The following is a 10,949-nucleotide window of genomic DNA, read 5'->3' on the forward strand; positions in this document are numbered from 1 at the left end:
GAGAGAGAGAGAGAGAGAGAGAGAGAGAGAGAGAGTCATCTTGTCTCTGTCACTGTGTATATAAGAACATGACTGTCTCAGTTCATCCTCTGTTCACAAAATGCACAACTGAACCTATTCTGTATCAGAGATTGAGAAAGCCTGTGGAAGACAGAGAGAGGCAGGGATATATGTGGGTCTAGCAAGCCTGGAATGCTTTCCAGGGTCCCAGTTATGTTATATTTAAGGGACCCTCTACCCAGAATTGATACCTAGCCCACTGAGCCAGTGGTGGGGTATGAGATGACTCGGGGAGAACTCAAACAGCCAGGTCAATATACTAACTGTGGTTCTCCAGTGTTACCACCAGGGGGAGACTTCAGCCCAAAGTGGGCTTAAATTCAAACCCTCTTCCATCCTCAACACTTCAAGCAAGTGGAAATAGTGCCATCTGCTGCAACATTGATGGAACTTGAGATTATTATGCTAAGCAAAATAAGTCAGACAGAAAAAGTCAAGAACCATATGATTTCACTGATATGTGGGAAATAAAACTGAAAGCAACAAAGAAACAAGACAAAGAAACAAACTCAGACACAAACAATAGTTTAGTGGTTACCAGAGAGTTGGAGGAAAAGGGGTGGTAGAAGAGGGAAAATGGGGTCAAATATATGGTGATGGAAGGAGAACTGACTCTGGGTGGTGAACACGCAATGTGATATATAGATAATGAATTACAGAATTGTACACTAGAAACCTATGTAATTTTACTAAGTATTGACACCACAATAAGTTTTAATTTAAAAAAATGCCTAGTAGCAGACTGCAGACAAAAAAAAAAAAAGAAAAGAAAGCAGATATTTGCTTCTACCACCATCTTCTCATGTCTCCTCCATTTGCCACATAGTCACAGCCCTGAGAACTGTCAGCCTGTTCGTTCCTCCTCTGAAAATGATCCTCTGTCTCATGCATACACACAACAGACATAGCCACGCCCACACAACCCACATAAAACCCTGAAACTGATGGAGGTAAATACTGTTTTTTTCTCTACTTTCTCAGATTTTAAAAATGATAACCTTATAGGAAGGAGCTCCCCATGTGGACCTTTAGTCCTAGTATATTAACCAAGCTTTGGATCCCCAGTCTGACCAGACTCACAGACTCAACTCGAGGGCCTCTGACACAGAAAATGGCTGGAGATTCAGCTCACTGTTCCCTTGATCCGAGGTTGAGGACTGTTGAATGAGGCCTTCCCTGGATAAAATCCATTCTGTGGTCTGGGATTGATGTGGGTCTTTCAGGTTAGAAAGACCCACAGAGGTTGGGATTTCCAAAGGGACCCTCTGGCCTGGTCCAGAACCCTTACAAAAGCTCAAATGGAATTTTTGTCTGTCTGTGTTTGTCCGTCCTCCTGCCTCCCTGGACGCCTGCATCTATGTGACACACAGAGTCCGAAATGTTTCCTTAGAAGAAGGCTCCACATATTCTCATGGCAATCCTTTCAGAAAGCTCATCTTTCCTTTTATCCTACCCCTCTCTAGTCATTCTGAAGAGGACTCAGTTTTTATCCTCAGTGTGGAAAATCTGCAGAGAGACCCGTTTTGGAAAGCCAAGGATCCACCCCCCTCTCGCTGCCCCCACCCCAACTTGGGCTAAAGTCAGTCTTGTTTTGTCTATTTCTACTCATGGTCCATCAAGCTCAGAGAAGTCAAACACCTGTCTCAAAGAAGGTCTGAAATTTCTCAAACATTTTCCTAGGCTGTTCCATCATCTCTTCCACAAATCTTATTAAAGAAAAGGCACTCTCCCTTGGTCTATTCTCTTTGTTTTTCATCAGTGGCCATGAGTCTGTAGTAAGCGTATTGCAGCTCACTGTACATCCCTTGTACTATGTGTTATAGGGAGGAAAAGGACTGGATTTTGCCTATATTGAGCCGATCTTGCAACGTGTTGAAGAAATGATGCTAAGGGTTTAGAAAGCCTTTAAAATGCTTTAAGGAGAGTAATAAAAGCAGGCAGGTATTGGTATTAGGATGCTAGAAAACATTTGGGTAACTCTTATGATAATTCCAGTGGGAGATGAACAAAGTCATGGGGCATAGGCAAAGGGAGGAGAACAATGAGCACAGGTTAAGAGACTGCAAGCTACATAACATGTAGACTATCAAGGTGTGAATCTAGTCTGATACACCATCACATTGATACCTATACTCTCCTAATATGGCAGTCTGGACCCAATCTCCTGAGGATGAAAAAGTACATCTTCAAATTATTTCATATCTGGGTTCTTGTCAAGTTTTAGCTTACCTAACTCCTGTGACCCTCCCAGTTCCTTTGTAATAATTGATATTTGGGGCCCAGGTCAAACCACTCCCTTCTGATATTTTTTGGTAACTTTATGTCTTCTTCAAAAAGCTTCTTGTCTTGTTTCTCTTTTTCCTCCTCATCAAAAGCATATTACCAGCTGAGCCACAATCAAGGATCCTGCTAAACTAATCAACATTATTTCAACAGGATCTCAGAATCAGTGTGAAATTCCATGCAGAGAAAGAATTTCTTATAAAACCTTGGTGAGAGATAGCTTTCTTTCTCTCTTCCCTCAAACCAATATTGAACATGAGGGTCAGGCCTGTCTCATGCTTACCTCATGCTAGTCCTGTTGAGTACCTCTTATATTACGTAGTAAATACACACAATTAAGAAGTGGTCTCAGGGACTCATATGCTCCTAGGAGAGATAGACAGATATGTGGTCAATTGCAACAGGTTAAGGGCTCAGTCCCACAAGATGGCCCACAACTTCAGATGCCAATCACAAACTCAGATTGCTACCCGTGTTTCTGACTAACCAGCTATAGATTGGCAGTTCCAATGACCCCTTGCATCTCAAGATGATAATCAAAATTCCAGGTTGCTACCTGCACTTCTGACCAACTGGCTAAAGTCAAAGGCTCCCATGACCTCCTCCTTGGATTTGTTCAATGTGCCAGAGCAGCTCCCAGAATTCAGAGAAATATTTTACTTACTACATTACTGGTTTATAATAGAAGTATATAATTCAGAAAGAGCCAGATGGAAAAGATGCATAGTGCAAGGTATGGGGAAAGGGCATGGAGTTGCCATTTGCTCCCCAAGTGAGCTTGCTACTCTCCCAGCACCTCCCCATGTTCACCAACCTGGAAGCTCTCTGCACCTTCTCCTTTTGTGATTTTTATAAAGTCTTCTTTACATAGATATGATTAGACTTAATCATTGGCCTTTGGAGACTGATTCAACTTCCAGCTCCCCTCCTCTCCTCAAAGTTCATGGGCTGGGACTGAAAGTTCCAACCCTCTGACCACATGGCTGGTTCTTCTGGCAACCAGCCCATCATCCTGAGATGGAGATCCAAAAGTCATCTCATTAACATAGGAAAAGATGCCTGTATGCTCTTATGACTTAGGAAATTCTAAGGGTTTTAGCCCTGTGCCAGAAAAGGGGACAAACACCAAATATATATTGCTTATTATAAATCACAGTATCACAATGACCTAAAGGGCATAGCCAATGTGGTTTCCATTCTATATGAATTATAAAGTAGAATGAAAATTAGAGCACTTAATAAATACCTAAACCTATATCTTTTGAACAAGCTGACTATATCTTTTGAACAAGCTGACTGATTCATGAGCTTTAAGGGTTTTCTCTAAAACAAATCAAATTTGGATTCCCTAATTATTTATGATCTACTGTGGTATTCCCATTCTTAACATTAATATCACCCTTTGGATATAATCAGAATAACATTTTAATTTATTTATACTGTCAGCGCTCTTTAGATCCTGTTTTCACCATCTCTTGAGGTACTTTTACATCTGTCTAGTCATTCTATTAATTCTTCATGATAAAATTTTATATCTCCAGACTACAACTCAGGTTTTTACAGTTTGGTCAATTTCTCTACTGAAATATTATGGGCCACAGAGAGTGAGAATTACATATTCTAATTCTTCATTTGAATGTTTGTATGTGACTAAAAAAAAAATGCTAAATGTAAAATGCCTGAGGTCCTGGGAAAGTTCTATGAGGACTAGGATATAAACAAAAGAATGTGGTATGGATTTCATAGTCATGCTTTAGTGCCCCTATGTGTACTAAAAATGTGGGGAATAAGTCCAGAACAAGGTTCTTCTTAGTTCAATAGCATGGTGGTCTATATCTAGGGCCAGCAGAAGGAAGCCTCAATTAGTATTCTGGTCACTTAGACGGTGTGCCTTCTTGAAAAGGCAGTCCCTCTGAGCAGCTCTTTTCTGAAGTGTGGTCATATAGCTTCTCTCTGTCTGTGCATTGAACTGGAGCTCCAGGACCAATGGTAGTATGGCAAAGCTTTGTCTACCTCCACATCTCTCAGGTCACAATTTGACTATTTTCTCCTCTGAGAGCCCTCATTTGTCATACCAGCTTATGAAAATCTGTCTTTGTTATTCTCTATTGTATTGACCTGTTTTTTTCTTTCATAGTTCTATAAAGCTATAATTGTTTATTTTTTTTTATTATTTTCCTTCCTTATTTAAATATAAGCTTCATGAAGGCAGGACACACATGTACCAATGTATCCATGGTGTCTAGTTGTTACTAAAATAAAGGACTTCTCGTTAAATAACTAGCTAACTAACTAACTAACTAACTAACTAGCTAAATAAATAAATAAAATGTATCATTAAATAACTGACTAAAGTAGAATAGGTATTTTCTGTCATTAAATCTTAATGCTTAATGATAGAACAGTAACATATCAAGAAATGTGCCCCTCGGGAATTTAAATTTAATTTTCTCTACAAGGGACTCTCACCTAACAATCTTGCCACTTTACTTTAGTCTACATAGATAATATATGTAAAACGTCTGTCTCACTTTACTGTAGTAGTTCCGGTCTGGGCCAGTCAGTATAAAATAGATAACTTCTTCACTTATTTAACGTCTCATAACAGTAATTACCCAAACTCTGAACTTTAGGATTCGCTATAAAAGACTGAGATTCTCAATGATAATAATAATAAATAATAAGTACATTAAAATGATTACTGTTATCATTATTACTTTCTAGCTCACGATTCAGTAGACCCTAGCATTTGTTTATCCTCCTTTTCTTCGTCTTTCTCCAGGAGCATCCTGTAGATGCTGTACCAGCCACAAGATGGCAGGAGTGGTTTATAGAACAATTGACTCAACTGGGGCCATTCAGAAGGAACTTTGAAGAACTTGCTGACTCCATACAAGGAGGGTTGGAGGTACGAAACAAAGGTCTCATTCCCACTTCCTTTTTCTGAGTGGAGATGCTGAAAAAAATGTCTTTTTTCTTTACTGTTGACAGTAAAACCAATGAATTTATCACTTTTAGAAACCATTGGCTTATTTGGAGTCATTGTCTAGTCACTCTAACCCAAGAATGGGCACAAGTCAGCACTGCTCTTAGGGTAGCATGATGGAAATAACGGTGTCACACACAGCCCGTGTCACCAACTAATAAAAATCTATGTTTGAATATTTTCATATATATGTATATAAATATGTAGAAAAACGTCCAGTGGGGTACACACTAGGTTATAAAAAGGGATTATCTCTAAGGAAGACAGGACGGTAGGGGTAAGGAAGCTTTTCACTTTATGTTTAAAACATGAAATATATTTAATATTTAACATTTATATCATAGAAGTATTTAGGCTACTTCATAAAAAAATTTGAACTCAATTATTTATATATGATAATTTTCTCAAATTATCAGGTTATATTTTTGTCAGTAAAAATAAGATATAAAAAATCTGTTTCATAGAGATTAATATTTGTCAGGCCATCATTTTGTGCCTACCACCCCCCCCACACACGCATGCACATATATCATCTTTTGTCATGTTGGTCTCATGTAGGACTAGATAACAATAGGTGCTCAGATTATATTTGTAAATAAGTGAATATCTACTTTGAAAGACTCCATCCTCCCCATATGTTTAATCTTAGATCCTAGCCATATATACTCGTATATTTTGATAGCCCAAGCACCCCACCACAAATTCTGCTTCAAAGACACTTAAATGTTGCTGTATGAATGTCTAATCTCAAAGTAGTCTGAAAAGCACCTAGTTTACGTGACTGACCCACAGTTTAGGCTTGTTGGAGGTCTGTATCAAATTTGTGAGTCACAGGGAAGGGAAAATGTTCTGAGTAGAGGCTTTCAACATCCTCAGAAGAAAGTTTCTCAATCCTCATGAGACTGTGTAAACTCAGTATTTTACTTGCAAGAACAATGGCCTACAGAAGAAAGCCACCACTGCCTCTGTACATTTGGCTCCTCCAATTTCTAAGCCCAGCACCTTAAGTCACTTGGTCTCTGGGAATCTCAAAATCTTCTTTTGACAAGTAGAACTAAAATCTCCATCATGTCCTGCTTTTTCACAGGGTCCTTCTGAGAATACAGTGCAAGGCTTTTCATTAGGACATATTGTATATTACCAAACATTGTGCTTGTGAGCAAGTTTTTACTGAGTTGTCACTTTCTTTGACAAGCCAGGCCCTTCCCACATTGAATGTCAAATGATCCCATTTTCACAAAATGTCTAATAGTAATAACATTCTATAGTAGTCTGTACATTCTATAGTATTTACTATGGGCTATGAACTATTAAGTGCATTGCATATATTAATACATTTAGTCATTAAAGCAATCCAATAATGTGAATACTATTAGTATCCCCATTCAAAGTTGAACAGACTGAAACACAGAAAGATGAAATGATTTGTTAAAAAGTACACAGCCAGTAAGTGTGTACTCTTTGGTTCCAAAACCACTGCACTAGATTGTGTATTGAGAAGCATGTAATGATGGGTTTTTAGAAAGCTAAAGAGGTCATAGCTGGATGGCCCATGCTGGGTCAGTTAAGTAATTGGTTGAAGATACAACAAATCTGAGTGAGATGGGGGCTGCATGAGAGCAAACAGCCAAGTGAAGCTTGAGTTAGTACTTGTGAGGTGTAATTGGATGAAGGGTAGCTTTGCCTTGGTTGAAGTAAAACTTTGAAGAATGTCTGACTCCTTGCTAACTACTGAGAAAGGGTTGAGAAATGCTTAGTCTCAGGTGCAACTTGGATATGAGACACTAGATCATGAAAATAGATGTAGGCAGAATGCATAAGTAAAAAAACACATTTAAATGCATGTATGGAGCCAGTGTGTCTCTCCTAATATACTAGCACATCAGAAACATCATTTTTCTTTTTAACTTCAAAAGCCTCTGTTAGGAATGGTTTTATTCCAGTGAACAGTGAAGTAACTAAAAGTTAGTGGGTAAGTGACTTTGCAAGGTCATGTGTCTGTATGTGGCAGAGCTTCTCTTACATATGATCCATAGGAAACTTGAGAGACTGTCGTCTGCGCTGTTCCAACAACGCTTTATCTTGGATGATTCACTGCAGGGGGAGGTGGCAGTATTTGCAAAGCTTCAGAGGGGAATGGTTGGAGACCATAAGGCTGTGCCCAAGAGATAAGACTCCAAGTGCTGGGAGGGGCTGAAAGTTTGGGCCTGTTGTCCCATGGCTCACATAGCACACCACCTCAACCCTCCCAACCCTGCATGCGCAGGAACTCCTAGGGGTTAGCCACTGATGAAGATTTGCCTGAATTTAATATTTTATGCCTGAGACTTCAGGTCCCAGGGGAACATCTTGATTTCTCTTCTTCCTTTAACATCCTACACACGGACAGACCTTCCCTTGGGCTCCTGGTTTGACCCTCACTCCTGTCTCCCTGGCGCTCGCTCCTTGTCTTCTATACTGACTTCACAAATTTTCCTTCCCCTCTATTCCACTGACCTTTATTTTCCCATTTAAGGATTGTCTTACCCTTTTCACTCACTTTTTCTTATCTGGCCCTCTTGGGCTGACCTCTAAGTCATCTCATCCTTAGTGCGCAGCTGGACAAGTGGTGCATGTCCCTGAGGCACTCTTGTGTTAGCACGTGGCCCACAAGCTTGTTGATTGACTAGCTTCTCCACAGGCTGGTTGATGATCCTAAGTCTCCCTCTAACTAGCACCTAGCAGTGCTTCAACTCTTGTGGTTCCCAGTGCTGGTGGTGATGCTGAGCCTCTGCTCTCCAACTTATATTCATGCCTCTATGGCCAAAATCAGACTTCTCAGAGCCTTAGAGTAGCAGGCAGAGGCCCTCTAAGAATGCTCAGGGGCGTAAACCTCATCCTGTCATCCCAACAGCATATACTGAGCATTTGTGATGTTATAGAGAATGTTTATTTCAGTGAAGGTGATGCCTGACCATAACCACTGCCCTTTAAAGTTACATATAAATAAAAGAAAAATAACTGTGTAATTTAAATGTATCGGCCTGTGTTGAATCCAACCAGGTATGTTTTATTACAATGTTAAGTCTCACCAGGATCTCAGTGTACCTGGAATGGCATGAAGCCAGTAGCAGATTCACACCCAGATCCCTGTCAGGGCAACAAGATGACATGTGTATCTCACTCATGCTTTAATATATGAATATGCTTTAAGAAAGGACTTCTTTATAGTAGTAAACCCATATCCACTCCTCTGCATACAGGAGAAAATGGTTGCTGACTGGAAGGTCAGAATACATTGGGCTGTTAGTCTAATATTATCTGAATGCATTGCATCACAGTATTTTTTGCCACATAACTCTGATAACATATTACCAGGGTGGAACCATGTTTTGTCTTTGGCATCACTCTGTACTGTATAATCCCATGGTTTCTAGCTTGCAAACACCAATGAGGCTCTCATAACACCTCTCTCATGGCACCAAACCTGTTTCTGAATGACCACCAGTTCCTCAGGTTCTGTTAGGTTAGGTATTAGACAGGTTAGATATCTGTCAGGTTAGATATTTCTGTGGACTTATGATATAATAAAGATTTTATTTATGGATGGATACTGAGTTTACTTCTGGAAATATTCAGCAATTTAAAGCAGAGTATCAAATATCAAAGTCCTCCATGTCTGCCTCTGCTTTAAGCTGAGGCTGGTCTATTTGAAATTTTTTTTTTCTGTTAGTCTATGTCCTTGGTCATTATAGTGCCTCCTCTCCTCAACCTGTTTTAAGCTCTTGGGGAGTGAATACTTGGTGGAACATATAGGGCCAAATAGAAGCTGGTTTAAACAGCTGAAGACAGCAACGAAGGAAACAGATAATCCTTCTCAGAGTCCTGAATCACACCAGATATATCTGCCTCTATTTCCATGAATCTTTTGCTTTTTACTTTCAATATATACCTGCCTACTAGGGAGTGGAAGGCAGATTTTGGCATTTCCCTGTTCCAAAATCTGTAAGAGGAGACTATTCAGAAGTCATGTTTTTGGAGAGCCTTTGGGATATATTTCTATGCCCCATCACCTCTTGACTGATATATTGCTGCCTTTTTCTGTAAGTTCCAATAAACCAACTCTCTATACCCCATCCTACCTTGCCATACCCTGTTATCAATTCTGAGCCTTCCAGGACAAGACACACTAGAGCCATTTATTGACTTGTTTATCAGTTGTTTGTTCATTGGTGCCACAGATGTGACCCTGGAACCCTGAGCCTGGCCAAGTTCTTGGTTCTAACATCACCTCTTTAGATCATACCCAGAAGCTAAATTTCAAGGAGCATTTGTTGCAGGAGGTTCTCCCCAAGGTCCTTTTCTGCCTCTTCCCTCCTTCTCTGTTCTCCCAGACTTGGGGATTTGGAGCTTTGGAACAGTGGTCCTCCAGGGTCTCATCCTGTGTCTTGGTTTGGGCATTAACTTTGTCACCAGGAAGGTGTTTATTTTTAAACATCATATATGGATAGGAAGGAAGAGATAGGGAGGGTGGCCTTTTTGCTCCAGTTTTTTTAGAGAATTCCCAGGACCTTGCCTCTTGTGTTGAAGCTCATGTGAATATAAGAATCAGAGCAGGGCCTTAAATTGATCTATCAGGAAAGTTTCCCTACCCTACCTCCCTTGACCCTACCCTTCAGATGTTCAGCTGGGACCATCATGATCCCAGAGCTCTGCTCTGTTTCATAGGACTAACTCCATCAAAGAGAAACTGAAGTTCCCAGTCCTTTATATCTTGTAAGTTCTTTCTCTGATCTCTCCATTCCATCTCTGTACTATAAGGAAGGATGAAAAGAGAAGAGAGAAAACTTTGAGGATGTCAATCAAATGTACCCTCTTGATGGCTTTATAAAAGATATTGTTATCCTAATACCCTTTATATTAGTCTTCTATGGCAGGTCCCAGGATCGTTGGGTGTAGAGAGAAAGTCAAAGAAGTTTTCCTTTGATGAAACATAGACCTCCCTGAATTCATTCCCAAGACCAGGAAAGGATGAACTCTGACTTAAAGACTTGTGATCTTATATTTTTTTGGGAATTAGATGAGACTACAACTTAGGATGCCCAAATATTTGAAGGCATTATAGAGAATAATAACAGAGACATAAAGAGAATAACCAACAAACATACAGAGAGACATGGGTCACTTTAAGTTTCATTCATTTTAATTAAAAAATGATATTTTATTAATGATTATGTAACTGTAGTATAGTAGGAAAAAAGACCTATGATATCAATATCCTTCTGGAGCACACAGTCTACAAGCTATGAAAGGAGAAACACAAATGTCACACATAATTACAGACAGACACAAAGCCGAGTAAAAACAAATAAGTAAACAAGTAAACCAACAAACAGTCCCTTGAACTGATCTGATAAACATCATTTACTAGCCTGGAAGCTGCTAAAGATCTGGTTTTACGTTGTTTTCTCCATGTTACTCAGAAATCCTGGGAATCGTGGGAAATTTTTACCTTTCTGTGACCAAGGATAGGTGCAGAAGTCAGAGACCACTTTTTTTTTAATTGTTAGTTTCAGGTGTACAGAACAATGCAATAGTTATCCTTTTCACCCTTCACACAGAAACAACCCCTCTCCCCCAT

This window comes from Hipposideros armiger, unplaced genomic scaffold, assembly GCF_001890085.2.
Source record: "Hipposideros armiger isolate ML-2016 unplaced genomic scaffold, ASM189008v1 scaffold_525, whole genome shotgun sequence".
Taxonomy (NCBI): Eukaryota; Metazoa; Chordata; class Mammalia; order Chiroptera; family Hipposideridae; genus Hipposideros; species Hipposideros armiger.